The sequence below is a fragment of the Macaca nemestrina genome, chromosome 4 (genome assembly GCF_043159975.1).
Source record: "Macaca nemestrina isolate mMacNem1 chromosome 4, mMacNem.hap1, whole genome shotgun sequence".
NCBI classification, from domain to species: Eukaryota; Metazoa; Chordata; class Mammalia; order Primates; family Cercopithecidae; genus Macaca; species Macaca nemestrina.
The window spans coordinates 54,574,673-54,601,063 of NC_092128.1; the positions used below are offsets into that span (position 1 = coordinate 54,574,673).

The following is a 26,391-nucleotide window of genomic DNA, read 5'->3' on the forward strand; positions in this document are numbered from 1 at the left end:
TTTGTTTTTTTTTTTACAGAATAATGGTTCAAAACTGCGGGTCATATTTGATTCTTCTCTTTTCTTTGACCCACATCCCAAGTGTTGCCATGCTTCTCTAATCTACCTGTGCACTCTTTCTGCATAGGTAGGTATTATTGACACTCCCCTACTTTAGCCCTTTAATACTTCTCATAAAGAGTCGTAACTTTTCTCTGCCTTCAGTTTACCCTCACTCAAATCCAGGTTACACGTGATTGCCTAGATCATCAAGCCCAACATTTTTGCTGGCTCCCTACTGGACGTTAAAGAACAGGCAGGCATCTTAGTCGGGTATCAAAAACTCTGTAATCCAAACCCCACTTACTTTTACACCTGGGTTGAACCTCACATGACTCCAAGTTTTTGGATCTTTCTTTTTTCTCTTCTCTTTGGAGTATTTGCCATGATTTTCCCTAAATGTTCCATTGTTAAATATCTTTTAGCACTCAAGCCAAATGTAACACCCTCCACAGAGCAAGCCATCTCAAATTCTTCTTGATTTGTAACATTGCCTGTCTCTGCACTTTCATAGCTGTTGACAAGTCCTAGTTTAGGATCCTGGTTACTTTTTACATTGTTATAGTTATTAATTTACAAGTATTATCTCAATTAAGAGACTATACACTTTCTGAAGAAAGTCTTTGATCCAACTTAAATGTAAAACTCAAAGCTATAAAAACTCTAAAAGAAAATCTAGGCAATACCATTCAGGACATAGGCATGGCCAAAGATTTCATGAGGAAAAAAAAACAATTGCAGCAAAAGCAAAAATTGACAAATGGGATTTAATTAAACTGAACAGCTTCTATACAGAAGAAACTATCATCAAAGTGAACAGACAACCTACAGAATGGGAGAAAAGTTTTGCAATCTATGTATCTGACAAAGGTCTAATATTCAGAATCTACAAGAAACTTACACAAACAAACCAATTAAAAAGTGGGCAAAGGATATGAACAGACACTTCTCAAAAGAAGACATTTATGCGGCTAACAAACATGAAAAAAGCTCAACGTCACTCATCATTAGAGAAATGCAAATCAAAACCACAATGAGATGCCATCTCATGCCAGTCAGAATGGTGATTATTAAAAACCCGAGAAGCAACAGATACTGGTGAGGTTGTGGAGAAATGGGAACACTTTTACACTGTTGGTGAGAATGTAAATTGGTTCAACCATTGTAGAAGACAGTGTGACAATTCCTCAAGGACCTAGAACCAGAAATAGCATTTGACCCAGCAATCCCATTACTGGGTATACCCAAAGGAACATAAATCATTGTATTATAAAGACACATGTATGCATATGTTTATTGCAGCACTATTCACAATAGCGAAGACATGGAATCAACTCAGATGCCCATCAATGATAGACTGGATAAAGAAAATGTGGTACATATATACCATGGAATACCATGCATCCATAAAAAGGAGTGAAATCATGTCTTTTGCAGGGACATGGATGGAGCTGGAAGTCATTATCTTTAGCAAACTAATGCAGGAACAGAAAATCAAACACCGCATGGTCTCACTTACAAGAAGGAGTTGAACAATGTGAACACACAGACACAGGGGTGAACAACATACACTGGGGCCTGTTGGGTCAGGCAGGGTGAAGGAGCACATCAGAAAAAATAGCTAATGCATGCTAGGCTTAATACCTAGGTGATAGGTGCAGCAAGTCACCATGGCACACATTCACCTATGTAAGAAACTGCACATGTACGCAGGAACATAAAAAAAGTCTTTGGTTCATTATCAAATATATAGCAACTAAAATAGTGCAACTACATAATAGGCACTAAAATATGTTTGAAAATGGAAAAATGAATGAACAGTTAAAGGAGCTGTAATACACTCTAAAATATGGTTCATGGAGGTCAATATCACAATCTCAAACCTAGTTGAAGATGGGTTCATATTTAGTTGACATTTAACAGAAGCAAATTTGTTATGATTAGACAACAGATTACAAGTACTTGGGAGAATATTATTATTATTATTATTTTTTTTTTTTTGCCTGAGACAGCGTCTCACTCTGTCACCCAGGCTGGAGTGCAGTAGGGTGATCTTGGCTCATTGCAACCTCTACCTCCCGGGTTAAAGCAATTCTCCTGCCTCAGACTCCCAAGTAGCTGGGATTACAGGCACATGCCACCATGCCCAGCTAATTTTTTGTGTTTTTAGTAGAGATGGGGTTTCACCATGTTGGCCAGGTTGGTCTTGAACTCCTGACCTCATGATCTGCCCTTTCAGCCTCCCAAAGTGTTGGGATTGCAGGTGTGAGCACCACACCCTGCCGAGAATAATTTTTAAAAGGTAAAGTTGGTGATTTGAAAATGTTTTCAAATTTCTGTTCTCTCTGTATCTCCCAGCAGTCACTAGTCAGTACCCAACTTGCTCTCTAAGGCATTGTCTAGTGATAACATTGTTAAAACACTTGGGTTCCATGAAAATAACTCCTTTTATTTAGGAGGATGCAGAAGATCTTTGAATTCAAACTATAGATGAAAAAAAAAAAACACCTCTAAGGATTACTTGGAATATTTAAAAATATTCTAAATGGTTTTTACATATTAAATAATTTTATTTGTGAGAAAATTAGTTTCTTATAAAGAAAAAAAGAAAATTGAATATTTTTATTTTACAAATGGGAATCACCTGAAGAATAACTTATATTACAGTTTCAACTGAAGTTTTTTTTTTTTTTTGAGACAGAGTCTCGCTGTGTCGCCCAGGCTGGAGTGCAGTGGCGCGATCTCGGCTCACTGCAAGCTCCGCCTTCCGGGTTCACGCCATTCTCCTGCCTCAGCCTCTGAGTAACTGGGACTACAGGCCCCCGGCTTTTTTGTATTTTTAGTAGAGACGGGGTTTCACCCTGTTAGCCAGGATGGTCTCGATCTCCTGACCTGGTGATCCGCCCGCCTTGGCCTCCCAGAGTGCTGGGATTACAGGCGTGAGCCACCGCGCCCGGCCTCAGCTGAAGTTAATAGAAATCACCAACTGACATAAGCTCAGGCAGGTTACTGAACATTATAGGACAACTTCACTGGAAAAGGATGTGTGTGGAATGGCTATGTCAACAAAGATGTCTTTTCTCAAAGTCCTTCTGTCTTGAAGGTAGGCTATCCTATTAGAACTGTCATTTCTGGAAACTCTAAATTTCAAATTGGGATAAAAAACAGAGCTAGAATTAACTCTGAATTAAAACCACAGGGGAATAAGAATGGCAAGCCGTTGTTCCCTGTTTTCAAAGTATATGGCTTTCTAAATGAAATTTTAAGCAAAGAATATGAGAAGATAGATGGAATAATATACAACAGTACTTTATGCAATGGCTATTTTGCTGAAAGTTACAGAAAAAGAATTTCTGAGATGCAACTCTTATTTTCAATAATGCGAGAGAGTTGGCTGGTTAGAGAATGCTTGAAACCAGGCTAACAAGGTCATGGTTTTGGGTGCCTGGAAAAAAATGTTTAGCCCACCTACCAAGGATATTTCAGTTGATTGTTGATTTCAATTTTAGGTACCTTCCAAATGGTTAAGAAACATTTGCATTCTGAAAGGAATCTCTGTGTAGAGGCTACTGATGCCCACAATGGGTTCTTCTGAAATAGTACACAAATGGCTAGTGGTTCCCCAGAGTCACTAATTGCTCTGGCATTTTTCTTGCTAAAGAGCTGAATGTAACCTCTATGGAGGGAACATTCATAGAAAAATCCACAAACCTTTGTAATTGGGTCTTTCTTCAAAGGAAAATGAAGCAAAATGAAAAAAGCAATAGGGGGTCTACGACTTGGGTTACTTGGGCCTGCTGATACTGCTGGTCTAACTATCCCAATTGGGGCTTTTAATGTTGTGAACCTGAGAACTAAAATTATTTTCTGAACAAGAAGAGAAAGTCTGAATGCATTCTTTAAAAAGTCTATGCACTGTTGCACAAAAAACATGATAAATTGCCTCATGTTGCTGAAGCACTCAAGGGGAACTTGGTGAAAAAAAGGAACCTGCATCCACTTAGCTCTGTCAATTATTCAGGCATACAGTAGTTGAAGAAATTGATGCCAGCAGACACTGCCAGGCTATGGAGGGGGAACTTTCACACGAGGACTGTCACTCTAAACACCTGGTAAAAGAGATAGAAGGCTCATTCCTATCACTTCTTTATTGGCATGTGACTGACGAACTTGAGCTATAATATTTATATCTCTAGAAAAAGTATAATATTTACACCTTAGTCTCTTCTGAAAATGGAGTCACTAGACAATCCAGGACATGAAATACTGTGGTTTAGAGTGTGGTGAAGAAAACATATTGTGTCCTGGTAAATTTTGGCTTTAAACACAATATAATTTTATGGGCATTTAGCTTGGGGTCATAACACAAAAGATATAACATCCCTTAGAGAGATGGAGGAGAAAAGAAAATATAAACACAGGGCTCTCAAAAGAGAAGAGTTAGAATGTTGTGTCTGATGATGAGAAAAGCCTCTGCTCTGCCAAAATACTCAGTTCCAGTTTGTCCAACTAAAAGGATCTATATATACATCCACACACTGTGCGGTATCAGCTTAGACCATGGCTATAAGCAGATGATCAAGAGTTCGTCCACACTTGCATGTATGAACTATCTAGTTAATGGAGAAATACCTTTTGTAGAATATGTTGCCAGACAAGAGGAAAAATAAATAACATCACTTGCTAATTTACCCAAATTTTAAGGGTTAATAGCCAAATAAAATTAAATCAGAATTTAGAACTTAAAACATTAAAAACAGTTCTGATCTCTAGAGCACCACTAGATGGCTTCTGAACATACCATGGGTCCAGTCACATTCATTAAAATCCTGATAATGATATAGTTAATAAGAATAATACACATCACAATAATAGCTAATATTTATTGAACAGTTACCATATATGGGGCACACTTTACAGGCATCATCTCATTTGATTCTCCAATAAAGGTAAGAGAAACATGAGAACACTTCTTCCTGACACCTTCAGTTTCCACAAAGAGGAATTTTTCCTTAAATACTCTTGGCCCCTTATTCCACTTCTCATTCCTTTCCATGGCAGTGGAATGAGTTACCTGATGAGTGTCTGGGGAAGAGGAACTGGGCATGCCTCTCCAGCCCTTTCCTTTCCCTGCCTTAGGAGTAGTTTGTCCACACGGAGCATGTGTTCTACTCCTCCATGCTGTACATCCTACATAAGGCAGGCCATATTATTTGTTTTATTATACTTTAAGTTCTAGGGTACATGTGCACAACATGCATGTTTGATACATAGGTATACATGTGCCATGTTGGTTTGCTGTACCCATGAACTCATCATTTACATTAGGTATTTCTCCTAATGCTATCCCTCCCCCAGGGCACCCACCCCCTGACAGGCCCCAGTGTGTGATGTTCCCCGCCCTGTGTCCAAGTGATCTCATTGTTCAATTCCCACTATTAGTGAGAACATGCGGTGTTTGGCTTTCTGTCCTTGTGATAGTTTGCTCAGAATGATGGTTTCCAGCTTCATCCGTGTCCCTGCAAAGGACATGAATGCATCCTTTTTTATGGCTACATAGTATTCCATGGTGTATATGTGCCACATTTTCTTAATCCAGTCTATCACTGATGGACATTGGGTTGGCTCCAAGTCTTTGCTATTGCGAACAGTGCCGCAATAAACATATGTGTGCATGTGTCTTTATAGTAGCATGATTTATAATTCTTTGGGTATATACCCAGGAATGGGATTGCTGGGTCAAATGGTAATTCTAGTTCTAGGTCCTTGAGGAATCGCCACACTATCTTCCACAATGGTTGAATTAATTTACACTGCCACCAGCAGTGTAAAAGCGTTCCTATTTCTCCACATCCTCTCCAGCATCTGTTGTTTCCTGACTTTTTAATTATCACCATTCTAACTGGCGTGAGATGGTATCTCATTGTGGTTTTGATTTGCATTTCTCTGATGGCCAGTGATGATGAGCATTTTTTCATGTGTCTGTTGGCTGCATAGATGTCTTCTTTTGAGAAGTGTCTGCTCATATCCTTTGCCCACTTTTTGATGGGGTGGTTTTTTTCTTATAAATTTATTTGAGTTCTTTGTAGATCCTGGATATTAGCCTTTTGTCAGATGAGTAGATTGCAAAAATTTTCTCCCATTCTGTAGGTTGCCTGTTCACTCTGATGGTAGTTTCTTTTGCCGTGCAGAAGCTCTTTAGTTTAATTAGATCCTGTGTGTCTATTTTGGTTTTTGTTACCACTGCTTTTGGTGTTTTAGACATGAAGTCCTTGCCCATGCCTATGTCCTGAATGGTATTGCCTAAGTTTTCTTCTAGGGTTTTTATGGTTTTAGGTCTAACATTTAAGTCTTTAATCCATCTTGAGTTAATTTTTGTATAAGGTGTAAGGAAGGGATTCAGCTTCAGCTTTCTACATATGGCTATCCAGTTTTCCCAGCACCAGTTATTAAATAGGGAATCCTTTCCCCTTTTCTTGTTTTTGTCAGGTTTGTTAAAGATCAGATGGTTGTAGATGTGTGGTGTTATTTCTGAAGCCTCTGTTCTGTTCCATTGGTCTATATATTTGTTTGGTACCAATACCATGCTGTTTTGGTTACTGTAGAAGGCAGGCCTGATTTTTGAGTGCTGCCTGAGACTACGAAGATTCAGTATGTCTCGTTCTGAGAGTGCAGATTAGGAAGTCCTTTTGGCTAATAGAGCCAGAGCCATGTTCTTCTGCCTAGCCTTTTTTGTAATAAAGGGGCTATTTTGGTCCCCATCTTCCTCCATCGCTCTCAGTTGGTTCGGAGGTCAGGTGGGGAAATATGAGGCTGCTAGGAGGCTGCCATTTGTTATTTCTCGACCAATCTTGACATTATTATTTTTTTACATGTGAGGGAACAAAGGCATAGAAATTTCAAATACTTGCTCGAGTTCATACACAGTCCACAAACGGCAGAATCAGGATTTGAACCTAGGCAGTCTATGCTTTTGGAATCTATGCTTTTATTAATAATACCATCTATGCTATTATCCTCTACATATGAACAATAACAACACATGTGAAATCACTTTCGAATATTGGTTTTATCAGTAAGAACACTTATAGAATCTTGGCATTGCTTAACATGTTACTTATAACTAGACATTTTTTGAGTACAAGAACTAATAAAATGACACTTAAAAACTGTTGGTTTTTTATGTATAATATTTCTTGTATTTTCACTAGAATTTCACCTAATTTGAATTTCATTTTACATGTAGTGCGAAGAAATTTAGACTAATTATAAATGCTAAATGTGTGGAATGGGAATTAATGAGCTTTTGTGCATAAATTTATGTATAAACATTTGTGTAGTTGGTTTCATATACACATATAGTTTGTTCCATACACATTGTACAAAAATACTCATCCCCCCTTTTTTTTGGCTTGATTTTTTTGCCTTGATATTTTAAGTTGGCTTTATGTTAGGTAAATATTTTTACATGTTCTTAAAAGGTGTATATTCCTTTTAAAGATTATATATATGTGTGTGTATGTGTACATGTGTACTTTATCAATTTATATATATATGGCTACTTGTATGTAGAATAATTTCTGCTTCTTATAAAGAAAGATACGAATCGATTAGGTTCTAATTTAAGTTTTTATAAAACTTTATTTTTTGAAAGTAATTTCTTTGGATTTCAGTGAACACATTTTAATAAAAATTTTAATAAATACCAACTGAACATGCTGGCAGGTCACAAACACATCTGAAATTTGCAGGAGAGGACTTGACTTAGGCAACATTTTCACAAGCTAAAATCTAAACAGCATTTTAGCCACAGGATCTTAAGAGAAGAAAAGAGCATCATTTTCCATATGAACAGGATCACCATTCTCCCAGCAAAACCTGCTTCAGCCAAGGTGGCACTCAAAGCAAGGTAACACAGACCAATAGTTACCCTGCTAACAGTTCTGTGTGCCTCTAGACTACCGCTTTGGGCCATAGTTACTTTATTTGTAAAACAGGGAGCCTGGGTCCAGATTACTGAATGGTTACCTACTATTTAGTTTATTCATTTTGATAATAAATTTGTATCCACTTGGTGTTCCATATACATATTATGAGAAATAACTGTGCTTGTGCCATTACTTTTAATGGCAAAAATCGCAATTACTTTTGCACCAACCTAATAATTCATGAGCTGACTAAATGTCTTCCTGCATAGCAGGTGGAGAGAGGGAGGTATACTCACTCTCCACCCTGGCTTACCAGGATGCTCAGGGAAAGTCATTATAGGCTGAAGTTAGATAAGGCCAGGAATTCTGTGCCAGTCTGGCTACCAGCATTACAATTTCTAAATACAAGGGCTGGCCTTAGGAGTAATTTAATTCCTTCTCAATGAGGATCAGCACTTCTAAGCCCAAAAGACCCCTTTGGAAACAGAGTATCCATTTCTAGCCACTTTCCTAAAACAGAATGTGGCATGAATGCAGCTTTTTTCCCCTTAATTTTATTTTATTGTGGTAAGGACATTATATTCACCCTCTTAATAAAATTTCAAGCATATAGTATAGTATTATTAACTATAAGCACAATGTTCCACAAATCTCTAGAACTTATTCATCTTGCATAACCAAACTTTATGCTGATTGATTGGCAACTCCCAATTTTTCCCTCCCTCCAGCCCCTGGCAGCCACCATTCCACTCTCTGATTCTATGAGTTTGACTATTTTAGATAGATACATGAAGTGTTTGTCCTTCTGTGACTGGCTTATTTCACTTAGCATAATGTCCTCAAGATTTATCTATGGTTTTGCATATTGCAAAATTTCCTTCTTTTTAAAGGCAGAATTATATTTCATTGTATGTATATACTACATTTTGTAATCCATCTATCTGTCCATGGACATTTAGAAAGGTAGGTTTTATACCTTGGTTATTGTGAATAGTGCTGACCTAAACATAGAAATACTAATATCTCCTTGAGACCCTGATTTCAATTCTTTTGGAATAATATTCAGAAGTAGGATTGCTGGATCATATGGTAGTTCTATTTTTAGTTTTTTGAGGAACTGCCATATGGTTTTTCATAGCAGCTGTACCATTTTGGATCCCACCAATGATATACAAGAGTTCCAATTTCTCCATATCCTTACCAACAATTGTTATTGCCTTTTTTTTTTATAGTAGTCATCCTAATGAGTATGAGGTGGTATCTTACTGTAGTTTTGATATGCACTTCCCTCATTATTAGTGACATTGAGCATATTTTTATATACACATTGGCCACTTGTATGTCTTCTTTTGAGAAACATATGTTCAAGTCTTTAACACATTTTAAAATCAGGTTATTAGCTTTTCTCTATTGAGTAGTAGGGTATCCTTACATATTTTGTAAATTAACCGTGTATCAGATATAGAGTTTGCAAATATTTTCTCCCATGCCATAGGTTGCCTTATCACTTTGCTTATTATTTCCTTTGCTGTGCAGAAGCTTTTTAGTTTGATGCAGTCCCATTTTTCTATTTTTGCTTTTGTTGCCTGTGCTTTTGGTGTCATATTCATAAAATCATTGCCAAGACTAATGTCATAGGGCTTTCCCTCTATGTTTTCTTCTAGGAGTTTTACAGTTTAGGCCTTATTTTTAAGTCCTCAATCCATTTTGACTTGATTTTTGTGTGTGGTGTGAGATAAGGTTCCAATTTCATACTTCTGAATGTATATATCCAGTTTATGCAACACCATTTTTTTCATTGTATATTTTTGGTGCTCATGTAGAAGATTAGTTGACCATACATGTATGGAATTATTTCTGGGATCTCTATTCTATTCCACTGGACTACATGTCTGTCTTTATGTCGGTATGGTACTGTTTTAATTATTGTAGCTTTGTAATATATTTTGAAATCAGGAAGTATGATGTCTCTAGTTTTGTTCTTTCTTAATATTGATTTGGCTATTCAGGGTCCTTCATGGTTTCATGTAAATTATATAAGTGGTTTTTCTATTTTTGTAAAAAAATGCCACTGGGATTTTGATAGAGTTTGCATTGACTATGTAGTCTGCTTTAGGTAGTATGGACATTTTTATAGTAATAAATCTTCCAATCCATAAACATGAGATGCTCTTTCCATTTGTTTTTGTCTTCCTTAATTTCTTTCATCAATGTATTGTGGTTTTCAGCATATAAGTGTTTCACCTCTTTAGTTAAGTTTATTTCTAAGTGTTTTCTTTTTTTGGTGCTATTATAAATAAGATTGTTTTCCTAGTTTCCTTTTTCAGATAGCTCATTGTTAGTGTATAGAAACCCAACAGAATTTTGTATGTTGATTTTGTACACTGCAGCTTTACTGATTTGTCTATTAATTTCAACAGTTTTTTGGTGGAGTCTTTAAGGTTTTCTCTATATAACATCATGTCAACTGCAAACAAGGAAAATTTTACTTCCTTTCTGATTTGGATGGCTTTTTTTTTTTTTTAAATGGAGTCTTGCTCTGTCACCTAGGCTGGAGTGGTGCAATCTTGGCTCGCTGCAACCTTCGATTCCCGGGTTCAAGCTATTCTCCTGCCTCAGTCTCCCAAGGAGCTGGGACTATAGGCTCATGCCACCACACCTGGCTAATTTTTGTATTTTTAGTAGAGACAGGGTTTTACCATGTTGGTCAGGGTGGTCTTGAGCTCCTGATCTTGTGATCTGCCTTCTTTGGCCTCCCAAAGTGCTGGGATTACAGGCATGAGACACCACACTTGGTCTGGATTTGGATGCCTTTTTATTTCTTCTCTTGCCTAATTGCTCCAGTGAGGACTTACAGTTCAGTGGTGAATTCTACCATACATTTAAATAATTAACACCTAATCCTTCTCAAACTTATCCAAAAAATCATAGAAGAGGAAACACTTCCAGGCTTACTTTATAAGGCCAATATTACTCTGATGCCAAAGCCAGGCAAAGCCACCACAAGAAAAGAAAACTACAGGCCGATATCCCTGATAAGTACAGATGTAAAAATCCTCAACAAAATACCAACAAACTGAATTCAATAGTACATTAAAATGATCATACACATTGCCAAGTGGGATTTATCCCTTGGATACAAAGAGGGCTCAACATACAAAAATCAGTCAGTGTGATATGCCACAATAACAGAATAACGGCTAAAAATCACATGATCATCTCCACATATATAGGGAAAGCACTTGAGAAAATTCAACACCCTTTCATGATAAAAACTCTCCACGAATTAAGAATAGAAGGAAGTTACCTCAAAATAATGAACACCATGTATAAAATGGCAAACATCATACTCAATGCTGAAAAACTGAAATCTTCTCAGGAATAAGCAAGGATGACCACTCTTGTTATTTCTATTTAACATAGTATTTGAGAGTAATATTTTAATGCTTTTAAAACTTCAAATGGTAAAAAACAATTGTTCAAAGTAAACATGTGAAAAAATAAATACTGCATACTAAAAACATTGGAAGTAGAACAAAGTTTAAGAAAGACGAATGCTTCTCTGACCACCTTTCCCTTATTCAAGGGAGCATCAGACTCACACATTCACATATATACATACATACACATACACATATATATATTTTTGAGACAGGGTCTTGCTCTGTCGTTCAGGTTAGAGTGCAGTGGCACCACAATGCCTAGCTTATTTTTTTATTTTTGTAGAGATGGGGTCTCCCTATGTTGCTCAGGCTGGTTTTGAACTTCTGGGCTCAAGCTATCCTCCCTCTTTGGCCTCCCAAAGTGCACATATTTTTAATAGGCACCCAAGTCACACTTTTTCACAGTTTAGCTAATCTCTCTCTCTCTGTATATATACATGTGTATATAAGTATGTACATATAAATATAAATAAGTATATACATGTATATGTGTATTATATAGAGAGAGCTTGAGCATGTACGCGTGTGCGCATGTGCGCACACACACACACACATATCCCTCTGCACCCAGTCCTGTTCTTTATACATTTTAAGAACAGTTGCATAAGCTAGAGGGTGGTTGGCAATCTTTTTGTAGAGAGGGCTTATAATATAATTCTGGACAGACATGATCTAGTGTAAACACTGAATTATATTCTTCACCATATTGAAAAGGGCAGACCAGCATGGTGGGGTTCCAGATAACAAAATCTTCAAGCTGATTGTTCCTTATGTCTATTTGACTCTTCTTAAGTATCATTTTCCTCCCTCCAATCCCCTCACCCTTTGGATGTTTAAGATTAAGGTCATACAAACTCCAAGACACTGACTTATTACATCTAAAATGAAGAACTGCTAAAAAAAAAAAAAAAAACCCCAGACTTGTGGCAAATTGTTTGAGTTCGTTTTTTTCTTTATTTCTTGCTCCCTTTCCTCATCAGACTCTCCTTAAAGTTTTTTTTTAGGCTTTCACATTTTTTTGCTACTCCTTTGAAGCAATTTATCCAGATGGTGAAAAATAGATAATTTAAAATATGTTTGGCTATGACCAATCTATGGTAAGATCTTCCAATAACTTACATATTTATTGAGAATGCTGGGCTTTAGATCAAGAAAGTGTCTCTAGAGAAATTAATTGAAAAAGGCAGTAGGTATCAAAAAACCAAAAACCAAAAAACAACCACCACCAAAAAAAAAAAAAAAAAAAAAAAAAACCCAAAAACAAAAAACAAAAACAAAAGGGCAGAACAGAAACCAGGTCAAGGGAGGGTGAAAGAAGTCAGTGTACTAAGTGTTCTGTCAAAACAGTTTTTACACATCTTTCAACTTCACATTCTAACAGCAGTAGCCAAAAGTTTATAAATAAAACCTTGATCAGTAAGACATCTGAAGAAGAACAATGCGTGATCAGAACAATAACTTCCCTAGACTAAAATGAAACTTAAACCAGTCTTAGCCTGACAGCAAAATGCCTATAAGATAATTTTGCTTTGAACATGGATGCTAGAGTGGCCCCTGGCAGAGCTGAGGAAGGTTTTGGAAACTGAGCAGGGAGCTTGAGATTTGCTTTTTGCCTTGGTATTGTTACTCCCCTTGGGGCTCTCTATTTTCACCCTTTACCTGAAGGCTCCAGTTTCCTTCCTGGCATTTAAAAATCTATTGTAATTCCTTTGGCTTTCTTATAATCGAGGCTGGGAATGTTGATAGAATGTAGAATTTTGAAAATATAAAGCATTTTAAATTCTGGGATGCTGCTTATGTAAATTACTGGTAAAGTCTGCTAGTTAGTGATATGCTTTGGCTGTGTCCTCCCCACACAAATCTCTTGTTGAATTGTAATCCTCAGTATTGTGGGAGGTGTCTGGTGGGAGTTGATTGGATTACGGTGGCTGATTTCTCCCTTGCTATTCTTGTGATAGTGAGTGAGTTCTCAGAGGATCTGGTTGTTTGGAAGTTTGTTGTACCTCCCCCTTCTCTGTTCCTTCTGCTCTGGCCATGTAAGAAGTGCCTCTTTCCTCTTTGCCTTCTGCCATGATTGTAAGTTTCCTAAGGCCTCGCCAGCCATGCTATCTGCACAGCCTGTGGAACTGTGAGTCAATTAAACCTCTTTTCTTTATAAATTACCCAGCCTCAAGTAGTTCTTTATAGCAATGTGAAAATGGACTAATACAGTTAGAAACATTTAATAAAGTGCTAGAGTGGTATACATTCCAATATGTTACACTAAAGAATTTCTTTGTCTTTCTTGCATTTCTTTACCACTCTCTGAATCCAGAATATTAGTACCTATTTGCCCAGAGTAGAGGATATTAATTCATGCTGTAGATTAACATATGGTCATTAGCAGAGCTTAAAGTTTCTAAATGGAAATTGAGAACAATCTAGAGTAGCCAAGATCTAGGCCTTGGTACTGATCCCTATTTTTTTGGACCCCAACTTGAGGGAATAAAAAGAAGAGGAACATACATTTCCCATGCCCAATACTGCCCATTCTCCCTCTTCAAGCTATTGTTTGTATTTTTTAAAGGGATTTGATGTTTATATACGAAAGAATTATTATTTGGGACAAATTGTGGTTTTGTGATTTCACTGATTTTAGAGAGTCAAACAATCCAGATTAAACATTTTCTCAATTGTAATGTGTATTAATTTTCTGTTGCTGCTCTAACAAATCACTAAAAACTTGGTGGCTTAAAACAACATATACTTACTATCTTATAGTTCTCTAGATCAGAATTCTCATATGGGTCTCACTGAGCTAAAATCAAGGTGTTGGTAAGACTGCATTCTTTTCTGAAGACACTAGGGCACAATTTATTTCCTTGCCTGTTCCAATTTCTAGAGGCTGCCTGCATTCTTTCACTCATGGTCTCCTTCTATCTTTAAAGCCAGTAATGGTGGGTGCTATGGATGGCATGTTAATGTCCTCCCCAAAATTAATATGTTGAAATAGAATTTGCAATGTGATGGTATTTGGAGGTGGTGCTTTTGTGAGGTAATTAGGTCATAAGGATACAGCCCTCACGAATGTGATTAGTGCCCTTGTAAGAAGCAGCCACAGAGCTAGTATCTGTTTTCTGCCATATGAGGATACAACAAAAAGACAACCATTGGCAAACCAAGAAATGGACCCTTACCAGATGCCAGAGCTGTTGGTACCTTGATCTTGGACTTCCCAGCCACTAGAACTGTGAGAAATAAATTTCCATTGTCTAAGCTACCCAGTCCATGGCAGTTTATTATAATAGCCCAAACTGACTTTTTTTTTTTTTTTTTTTTTTTTTTGAGACGGAGTCTTGCTCTGTCACCCAGGCTGGAGTGCAGTGGCCAGATCTCAGCTCACTGCAAGCCCCGCCTCCCAGGTTCATGCCATTCTCCTGTCTCAGCCTCCTGAGTAGCTGGGACTACAGGCACCTGCCACCACGCCTGGCTAGTTTTTTGTATTTTATAGTAGAGACGGGGTTTCACCGTGTTAGCCAGGATGGTCTCCATCTCCTGACCTCGTGATCCGCCCATCTCGGCCTCCCAAAGTGCTGGGATTACAGGCTTGAGCCACCACGCCTGGCCCCAAACTGACTTAAGACATTTGGTTGAGTCCTTTTCACATATCCTCTCTCTGACTTTCTCTTTTGCCTCTTTTTCTACTTTTAAGGACTTATATGATTAAATTGGGTCCATCCAAATAATCTAAAATAATCTCATCATAAAGTCAGTTGATTAGCCACTTGAATTGCAACAGCAACCTTAATTCCCCTTTTCCATGTATCTTAACATATTTACACGTTCCAGAGATTAGGGTGCGGATATCTCTGCAGGGAGGAGGATTATTCCGCATACCACATAATGTTACACATAGTAATACGTTGTTATGTTCTTGATACTTACAGGTTCTTCACTTCTAATTTGTAGTTACTGTGGCCCAAATTGACGGCCATGAGATCAATTGTAGTTTTATTATATGGAATAAACTCTGAGCACCTGTGTCTTCCACGTCTGGCCTTTCATAAATCTCTTGTGGGTTTTCTCAGCTTGTGACATGGTTCTGTCTCGTTTCTTGATTAGTTTTATGGTTTCCTATTGGGACCAAAATTTGATCTTATTTCTAACCTGCTTGTCGGCAGTCCTGATATTTTGCCTGGTTCTAGCTGTGTATATTGTTTTTCTTAAAGGCAAGCTTGATTTATGTTCCAAGAGAATGGGTCACCTTGACCAAAGCTAATGATGTTCATAAAGGCCATGACTTGGGGCCGTCTTACTGCAGGACTCAATCCACTGCTTGGCTTACCACTCTGCCTCGGATATCACTAATTACTTGACTAATTACTTGACTAATCCAAGTCTTGCTAGTCTCAGCTTTGTCTCTTTCAGCACTGGCTCCCTGTTGGGGTTACAGTGTGCTATTTGGCTGAACTCATCTGAATTGCAGCAAGCATCTAAATTGCAGCTGGCATCTCAATAGCTCCAGTCCTATAGAGGTTGTCACCACAGACTCTCTGTCTCTTTTCTATCTTAAAACATGGACGATCAACATGAATACCTCTGATAACTGCAGAGTGATAGTACTAAATAAAATTTCCCTGAAACTTTTGCCATTTGACACATTTGAAAATTTGAAAAAGAGTACATATGGATTCTGTTCCTTTATCTCTAGGTTTTGATGCACTCAACCTGTGTGAACATGCACTACCTGTGTGTTCAACCTTCATACCTCTAAACCTACCTTGATGAAGATAAGCAACATATTGGGAGGCCCAGATGTAAATGTGTGGAGTAAGTTATGAGTCTAGTGTGTAGGGTGAGCTCAGTACCTAAACTCTTGCCCATTATTCTCATGTTATCAGTGTTCATCCTTGGACACTAATAGTATTATCATTTTTATATAAAGCCAGTCATCATTTAGGTATTGGAGGTCCAGACTCCCCAATGAGATTAATAGTTTGGACAAATGTTGAAGAAAATAAAAAATATTGTCAGGGAAATTGGAACAAAAACGAGTAGTGTCTTCATTTTCCTAAGATATTTTGACAATGCAAAAATAATACCCAACATTTATTGAGCATTTACTATGTGCCAAGCACTCTTCTGATTGTCTTACATGAATCAACTCATGTAAACCTCATTACAGCCTGATGAAGTAGATACTATTATTACCCTCATTTTATAGAAAATGAAACAAGAATAGAGATCTTAAATAACTTGCCAAATGTCACAGGTAGTAACTGAGCTGTTGGGATTGATGCGTTGGGTAGTCTGGCTGCTGTTTTACCTCTTAACCATTATACAATTACAGAGTTCAATTTTTTACAGTTTCAGGGAAATACAGAGCTTTCTTCTGACAGTAAAATTAGAATATTAAATAGGGAGTGGATTCACCCAAGAATTGGTGAGACTGATATAGATGATCTGAAACAAAAGTTTGAAACAAAATTAATTAACTTAATTAATGAAAGTCAATACCTAAGGTCAAAGCAGTTCAGAAAAAATGCAAAAATAAGACTCACCAACAAATATTCATGTTGCAGTACATGGCGTGAAGCCTGTTACTGAGAAATGGTCTTGTGGTGCAACAATGCTAAAGTTTCCATGAACTTTAAGAAGTAGACCAACTTATTTCAAAGTATTGGCATGCTGAGTTGCCAAAATGACATCCCTAAAAATAACAGGCAGCAAAATCCCTAAACTAAAATGCAGGAACTTCATTGGTTTTCCTTGTTGTTGTTGTTGAACTTTAGAGCAATATATTCTCAGTTAAGGGAGTTCTTGTCAGTAGCTGATGAGAGTCTTAAGAGGTGCAATTTTTTTTTTTTTTTTTTGCATGGCCAGACCTAAAGCCATTTTACATATCCTTGGCAAATAGCCTCTTCAGTCAGGTAACTGTTATTTCTGTCCCAGGTCCCGAGATAGTGGTGATGAAGACAAATCTAATTTTTTCTCTCAAGGGACTTGAGAGAAAAGGTCTACAAAGGTATCCAGTGTAACTGCTGTAATGAGAAACAATGCGAGGAAAAAAGGGAGACACAGGCTATCAAGTGTAACTGAACATAAAATTTAACATTTTTAGTCCCAGACCATTATTCTTGCAACCATATCTAAGAGTCAGAAGGAGACTGGGGCTCAGAGGACTGACAGAGAAGTAAAGAATCTATGTGTATGAGTGTGTGTGTGTGTGTGTGTGTGTGTGTGTGTGTGTGGGCGGGGGGGGACATGGTTATTTAATTATAGTATATAAATATTAAATGTAGATGTAAATATAACTTAAGAATAGGAAGGTAACCAGTATCAACATAGAAATATGCAATAGAATTTAAAATTGCCAGGGAGGACAAAAGGGATTTTTTTAAACTTAATAATTCTAGGAAAAACAATGTGAGCTTGGTTTATAGTCTCAAGCTGAGGCAGACTGGGAATGTCTCTGCTGTACTACAATAAGATTCAAACTCGAACTCCCGATAGCATCAATAGTGTTTATTCATCTCTTCTAATGGAAGTACAGTAAATGTCAGAACTGGATATTTCCAGTCAGAGTGAAAGATATGTTTCCTCTATAGAGTCCTCCAAATTAACAGAAAAAATGATTTACCATTTTAACATTTTGGTTGAGGATACTTCATACATTTTTTCAGTGTCATATCTTAGAATGCTGCCTAGAAACCCAATGTGATCTATGGACCGCAGAAGTTGGCAAAGACCTTGCTCTCTTGGGCCTTTCTACATGGCGATGGGTATTTGGTTCTTTCCACCAGCCCTACAAGCTGACCCTTGAAAGCAAGGGGAAAATAGTTCAAGGAGAAAAGAGTTCTAGGTATTCAGCCTCCTGCTCTCCCCTCACCTGTTCTTGATTGCTGATGTATTCTAGGTCTTTGGCCTCTCTGATGTACCTCTGGGCTTCTTTCTCAGCATTTATGTAATTGAGCATCATTTAATGGTTTTAGACTACTTTCGTTTTCTCAGCCTTGGCCAGACTTGAATTGGCTTGTAGCATCGTGGCTGAACACTTACTCCAGTTTCCAAATGCGTATCTCTTCTCCTGTAATGCATCCTCCTTCCTGCACTGAATAGGGAATCATATTGGTTCTTTACATTCTGCAGGAAGTGTTTTCAGTCATTCAAACACAATCAGTGGGATATGATGAAAGCATGACCTCTATAACCCAGAATGGAGCTAGTATAAAGAAAAATACACAAACAAACTGCTAGAGAAAATGGCAGAAGCCCAGCTCTACTTAAAACTCCTCACGTGTCAGAGGGAGGGAAGAAACGTCCTCCTTGTGGTCCCAGCAGGGTCTGTCTCAGGGATGGCTGAAGTCCTTAAGGTAACAAGTTCCTTGAGGTTCCAGTTGAAGTGTGGCTATTGTATTGTCTTCCAGGATATCAACTGCTGCAGTATTACTGATTACTTTCATCTGGTTAGTGGCCAGTACACCCTGGTAATTCCTAGAAGGTCCCAATTTTGCAGGTCAAACTTGACCAGTGGGTTTCCAAGCCTGGTTGGGGGTAATGATGGTGTTTGTTTTATTCATCTCAGGCTGACATAGTCCTAGACTGACAAAATATAGTTTTCAGTGAACTGGCTGGTTAGAAAACCTCAGCTTCTGGCTCGTACCTGACTGAACACTATGTACCGTGGGAATTGGTGAGCTCTGGAGTGAATTAAGCCTAATGGAGCATGAATCTAAGTCTCCATCCATCTGCTGTCAGACACATTCATATATTGGGTTTGACTTGAGGTGGTGCTTTAGATGTGGTTGAGTGATGATGCAGTTGCCCCTCTGGCACTCCCAGGATGTTGAATGTTTGGTGTCAAATTTAGAATGAAGATCTAAGGTTTCTTTTTGTTTTCTCATTGTCATACGCTGAGGGACCAGGATGTTGGCCAGACACACGCTAGGCTAGCTGGGCATCAGGTCTTGTAGTCATTATCCTACTCCCTCTCACCCTTGGAGTGTCACAATTGCAGATAAGATTGTGCAAAGAATGGAATTGTGGCTGAGCCACTTAATCTGGAATAATATTAACATCAATGCTGACCATTAAAATGCCATCATGGAGACAAATATCACCCATACAATTGACCAAAGAAAACCTTTCTCCCATATAAGGGTTAATAAAAGAGGAGGCTGTTATGAGGCATTTTGTGAAACATTCCCCACCAACAAGAAGACTGACTTCCAGTGAATAGTTAGTACCTGAAAATTTTACCAACCAACTGCTGTAAGTTCTGATAGTTAGGGGAGGGGATGTTGGGCATGTATCTTCCAACAGTATGATTTTGAGATGCAATCTTTACTGAACTTAAATTTTGGCGCTGACTCAGCCTAGAGTAAAATCTATGTGATAGATGACAACTGTCTTGCATGTAAGACTTTGATGGCCAGGAAATTGAGAATATTGCTCATTTGGCTGGACTTGTCCAGCTTCAACAATATATAGAGATGCTGGTGGTCCTTTTCTCCAGTGATCTGAGGGATACTGAGTCACTGGCCAGAGCTAGACACCATATAGTCAGTGTCCTTGTCAGAGGCTTGTTTATGAGTAATATCCTTATCTGGTTCACCTGTCAGTGGTAACACTAGCTGGCAGCAGGTGATGCCCTGGAATTTTTGTGCTGATAGTAAGTATCATGCCTATAATTGGTTTGGCCAGATGATGCTGAGTGGCTATTATAACCATAAAATAGGGTCAGACTGTGGGCTCATAAAATAGTCAATTGATATGCCACCAAAAAATTGTATTAGAAGATGGAGGCCTGAGAATGTGTCCCTGGCTCATTTCTTCACTTTCCTCCTCTGGTAACACAATGAACAAACTGATGCTGCCGGCAGAGCCTGGAGGGCATATGCCAACCTCAGAGACAAGGTCTTTTCTCCCTATGGTGTTGGGGAAGAGGGACAAGAACTAGGGGGTAAAGACTCAATATATCTTATTCCTGAAGGGGGTCTGACAAGTAGAATCCCGTTCACACGAGCTGTCTGTGCTTCTGTGAGGAGATGCCAGGCCCCACTCATCTGAAGGAGAGATACTTTGCTAGGCTGAGCTGCTCCCAGCTCCAGTAGTGAGGAATGACTGCCACCTGTTCCCAGAGAGGCCTCTGTCTGCCTCAGTGTGGGGACTGACAGCTCAATTCCTTATCAGTTGACACAAGCAGAAATTTTCATGCTCAACCTCATGGCCTGGGGAATCCTAAAGTCGTGACTAAACAGGTGCTAAAGGTAACTAAACTATGAAGGTGCAAAAAAATTACAATTCCTTTAAGAGGAATCAGAGATCCAAGAGAAGGCAAAATGAACAGCTGAACTGGACCTGGGGACTCCTACTCATAGAACTGAAAAAAGAAGAGGGAGAGAACTCTAACAAATACTAAGGCTCCTCAAGGAGATGCAGTTAGAATACACCAGGCTTCCTAGAGCTAAACACAATCTTCAATTTACAAAACCTCAAACTGAAGATGATGGCTACTTTGAGAAATGAAATAGTGGTTTGGAAGACCTGGTAGAACAAATAAAGAACAAAATCCCAAGGATATGAGGAAAAAGACAAGATATTTGGAAGCTAGAGGCTTAAAATGTAAATATTAACAGCTCTGGGAAGAGAAAAAGGCATATTTTTTAAAAAAGAAAATTTCTCTGAAGATAGACTTAAGTTTTTTATATTAAACAATGGTTACCAAAATGCAGGTGATATTAAAGAAAAAAAATTACCTATCTGCTATATCTTGGTAAAATTTGTAAACTTCTTATATTTAAGAAAGAAATCTTTTAAGTTCCCACATAGAAAATGACAATGACAACAACAACAAAATAGATTAAAGGAAAAGAAATGTGATTAACAACAGCACATTTATTTGTGATACTGGAAAGGAGAAGAAGCAGAACATTATCTACAGTCTCTTGGGAGAAGATTTTTAAGAATTCTGGCTAATGGGCTTGGTGCGATGGCTCATGCCTGTAATCCCAGCGCTCTGGGAGGCCAAAGTGGGAGAATTGCTTGAGCCTAGGAATTCGAGATCAGCCTGGGCAACAAAGTGAGACCCTGTCGCTACAAAAAGTTAAAAAATTAGCTGAGCATGGTGGTGCATGCTTGTGGTCCCAGCTACATGGGAGACTGAGGCAGGAGGATTGCTTGAGCCCAGGAGGCCAAGGCTGCATGCCATTGCACTCTAGCCTGGGTGACAGAGTGAGACCCTGTAAAAAAAAAAAAAAAGAAATAAAGAATTCTGATTAAGATATCAGCTGCCTGCCAGGGCAAGAAAGGTACTTCTGGATATGCAGGAATCACTCTTGTATCCTTTGTGAGGGAAGTACTAAAAAAAAAAAAAAAAAAAAAGGTACTCTATCCTCATAGAAATGGAGAGAGGAGATATTTTAAAATATAGAAGACCAAAAGTATAATTAATCACTCATAAACAATAAATCCTGTAAAACGTATGGTTAAAACTGAATGAATACTCATATGACTAGGAATGGTTAATATGTTATCAAGTTTTGAGACAAAACACATTCTAAAAGGGAAAATAATATCCCTGAACTAAAATTTTGAAGCAGTCTAGAAAAACTCACAAATTTTAACGGAAGTAGAAAGGCAGTGCTGTGTTGTTAAATGATTAACAACTGGTGCATTGATAAAACAATAAACAAAGCCCTGCTTTGTAGTGTTTTTCAATTTTCACAGTATAAACACTTCCACCATGGCCAGTTTCAAATCACAAGATGATATTAATATCACTGAACACAATTTGGGAGAGATAAGGATTAGTCTAAATCAGCTTTAGCACACCACTGTAAGAGGGGATAATGTAGGATAGGAAAACTTATAACAGCCTAAAAATTTCATGAAAGTGAAATGGTAGATGAGTAGACAAATAAAATAGCTTGGTAGGAAGACACTGTAAAGTTTGATATATTAAAAGAGAAATACAAGTGTGATGACAACTGTCAGGGAACTAAGGTAAGCCCAGGAAGAATTGAAAGCAATTGATCAGCACTTCTGAATTAACAGGGCAAAAATGCAAAGAAGAGAGAGCTGACCATGCCAGAAGAGTAAGGAGAAGTAAGAAGAAAAAATGAAGTATGTTAAACAGTAAACCTAAAATAAAATAAATGAAAGAAATAATTAAAAAATATTAGTTATCACAACAAATATGAAAAGGTTGAATTTCCCTATCAAAACACATTGTCATATTCAGTTAGATAAAATCCAACTATACATTAGTGAGAATCATAACTAAAATACAGAGACAAAGCGAGACTGATAATAAGGGTAGAGATGAAGATAAACCTAGGGAATGCAAACGAAGGAAGCAAGAGTGGCAGAATCCAAAGTCAAAAGCATTTAAGCCACTTAGCTACTGATAAAAGATGATATCCGTGAGAATAACAAACCACAAACCTTTGTGCTCTTAGGTTGTTCACAAACATAGCAGACTGAGGCAAAATCGGCTACAAATGTGAGGAGAAGATGCTAAAAACATAGTGGAAGATTTTAATAAACTTTCTTTTGAAATCTGTCAGATAAAATAGTCTAAAAATAAACATGCTAAAGGACTTGAAAAATATAATCTTCAAGGTCAAGTTAATTGACATTTGTATAATTTGTATCCTACAAACAGAATGGATGATCTGAGTCCACAGAACAGTTAAAAACATCAGTTCGGTGATAAAAAGCCTAAATAAATTCATCAAAGTTGTGCTTTTAAAAGCTACATCTTGATTTGAAAAGACCAGAAATAAACAATAAAAAGATAACAACAACCACAAAAGACTTGGAAATTAAATGGATACTTGAAGTTAAAAAATCATCTAGAAGAAATGGAAATCTTTATTTCATTGCTCTTTGGATATTCAAATTAAGTTGACAATATCAGAAAACAGATATAATCCCACAACAAACAGGACAGTAGATGGGAGGGGAGGATTGTTATTGACAGCTGGGACCGTCCAGGATTTTCCTGAAGCATGGGAACAGTTAGACAAGCAGTAAATGATGAAACAATGTGGAAGACGCCACAGCTCAGAATATGAAATAAGGCACCAGGGAGAAAGGAGGATCCTACCTCAGAATACCAAAGAAGCCAGGTAAAATGGAAGATGTGATATGAGTAGAAAGTAGGGGTTAATTGAAGGTGTCTGTATGGAGCCATTGACCCCATTCTCTTCCAAGTGCCTAATGCCAATTAGTTAAGAGTTTATGTTGCAGGCAAAATTATTAAAGCTTTCTTTAAATAAATGGAACAAATTGTTTGGGAAGAATTAAGGCAATCAGTATAGGCACTGGCCTTTAAGAGAAAAGCTTCTCCTTTTTTTTGGCATTTTTGTTTCTCATTCTGAAGGTCAGCTTACTGTCTGTTCATTCACTTAATAAGTCCTATTCACACATGCAGGGTTCACCATGAGCTTATTTTTGCCTTATTCTGAATTGTGAGTGGAAAACTAAGGATTAGTAGATATTTGAGGAAAGCTGTGACAAGAGCAAGAATCAGAAAGATAAACAGAAAAAACAACACTGAAGGAATCCAGAATAATGCAGAGAAGAGAATTATAAAACAAAACACACTCGTATGTGTCTTTCCTGGCACAAAGAGGAACCTCTGATTAATATCCCCCAAAGAGTCAAGAACAGGATGCCATAAAAAGAATCAGAACAATGAGTTCATGTACCCTTACAGGGACATGGATGAAGCTGGAAATCATCATTCTCAGCAAACTAACACAAGAACAGAAAACCAAACACTGCATATTCTCACTCATAAGTGGGAGCTGAACAATGAGAATACATGGACACAGGGAGGGGAACATCACATACTGGGGCCTGTCGGTGGGTGGGGTTCTCGGGGAGGGATAGCATTAGGAGAAATGCTAATAGCATTAGCATTAATGTAGATGACAGGTTGATGGGTGCAGCAAACCACCATGGCACATCTATACCTGTGTAACCTGCACGCTCTGCACATGTACGCCAGAACTGAAAGTATAATAATTTTTTAAAAAAAGAATCAGAACAAAAAAGAGTTCCTAGAAATATGGAATTTCCCAAAGCTAAAAGATGTGAATTTTTCGACTGAAATAATTCATTAGATGCTGAGTAGGATGAGTAAAAATAGACAATACCTATGTATGTCATTGTAAAATTATAGAACCTCAAAGATAAGAAAGTACAGTTGACCCTTGAACAACACAAGTTTGAACTTTGCAGGTCTGCTTACACATGAACTTTCTTCTGCCTCTGCAACTCCCGAGACAGTAAGACCAAACCGCTCCTTTTCCTTCTACTCTTCAGCCTACTTGGTGTGAAGACAATGAACATAAAGACCTTTAGAATGATCCGCTCCCACTTAATGAAGAGTAAATACATTTTCTCTTCCTTATAATTTTCTTAATAACATTTTCTTTCTCTAGCTTACTTTATTATAACAATATAGTATATAATACATATAGCATACAAAATATCTGTTAAGGCTTCTGGCCAACAATAGGCTATTAGTAGTAAATTTTGGGAGAGTCAAAAGTTGTATGTGGAGTTTTGACTGCATGGGGAGAGCGGTTGGTGTTTTTAATCCCTGCATTGTTCAAGGGTCAACTATAATGTTAACAGCTTCTAGAAAGAAAAAAGTTCACCCACAAAAGACAAGAATCAGACTGATATCACACTTATAAGCAACACTAGATGCTTGATGACAATATAGCAATTCCTTAAAAATTCTAAGGAAAAAATGATTTTGATTCCCAAATTTTATACCTGGACAAATTATCCATCAAGTGAGAGAGCATAGTAAAGATACAGGCATACAGACTCAAAGTTTACCACCCATATGTCTATCCTTAGGACATACTCCAGCAAAATGAGAGTGTAAACAAAGAAAGATGAAGGTGTCAGATCCTGAAACAATAGATCCTAACCAGTAGAGCAGTAAAAGGAGGTCCTTGGTTACTGAATATGCAGCAGGCCTGGAGATAAATTGGTACAGTTAGGGATAGGAGGATGAAGGGACCTACGAAAAGAAAGCAATTGGACAGAATAGACACTGTGATGAATGCTTGAGGACATAATAAATAATAAAAAACAAAAAGGTAATTAAAACTAGAAAAATCAAAATTGCAACCTAAAATATGGCATGAATTTAAACAACTGACGGATGGCGATACAAAAAAAGTGAATCCATTGACCACAATGCTAAAAATACTCTTCTCTGAGTCACCCATAAAAAGGGAAATATAAGCAAATATACTATGCGGCCCAACACAAAAGCCTATTTGCAAGTCATATTAATGTAAAGGCAGTTCAGACATTTCCAGCTTTTAGACTCAACAAATAAACAGAATACAGATGACTTGATTGTGCTTGCAAGATATGTCATACAGGAAGTCGCATGCACTCCTTACCCACTAGGGAAGAAGAGAGCCCTTCATGCTGGTGGGATCAGGAGAGGGAGAGATCCATGGGCAATGAGTGAAGAAGAGTGACGACCTTAACTGGATTTCTCAAGAACACAGTGGCTCCACTAATCTGGCTCTTGACCTTGGGGCATGGGTGGGTGGAGACATTAAGGAAACTTCAGGTAGGCTAAGAGAGAAGCCAAAAATAAAGGGGACCAGTACTCTGCTTGCTGGTCATCTTTGAACCAATATTGGGAAGAAACAAGAGAAAATAAAATGGTGGTATGGGCAAGAGAGGGCTCAAGGCAGCTCCTCCTGTTTCCATACAGCCTGTAGATTCTGCACGGTTCTCACATATGGAGGATGTGAAAGATGCCTAGGGATGTTGGCTGCTGGGCTTCCCAGGGGTGGTCACTGAAGCAAAGGGTAAAGTGACCTTACAGTCAAGGAATTAAGGGTAGACTTCTAAATTGGTGAATGAATAGAGGTTGTAGCTGACCTCAGGGGACCTGTAAGGCCTGATGGCTGAGGTGGGGGCCTATTCATCAGAGGAAGAGGGCAAGCTCCCTGGGA

The 26,391-nt window shown here is 37.9% G+C and overlaps 1 protein-coding gene across 3 annotated transcripts in view; it reads right to left on the minus strand.

The window, feature by feature from the left end:
* LOC105475341 (LHFPL tetraspan subfamily member 3) overlaps positions 1-26,391 on the minus strand; it is a 571,391-nt gene that overhangs the window by 168,966 nt on the left and 376,034 nt on the right. The gene's annotated exons all lie outside the window — the stretch shown is intronic.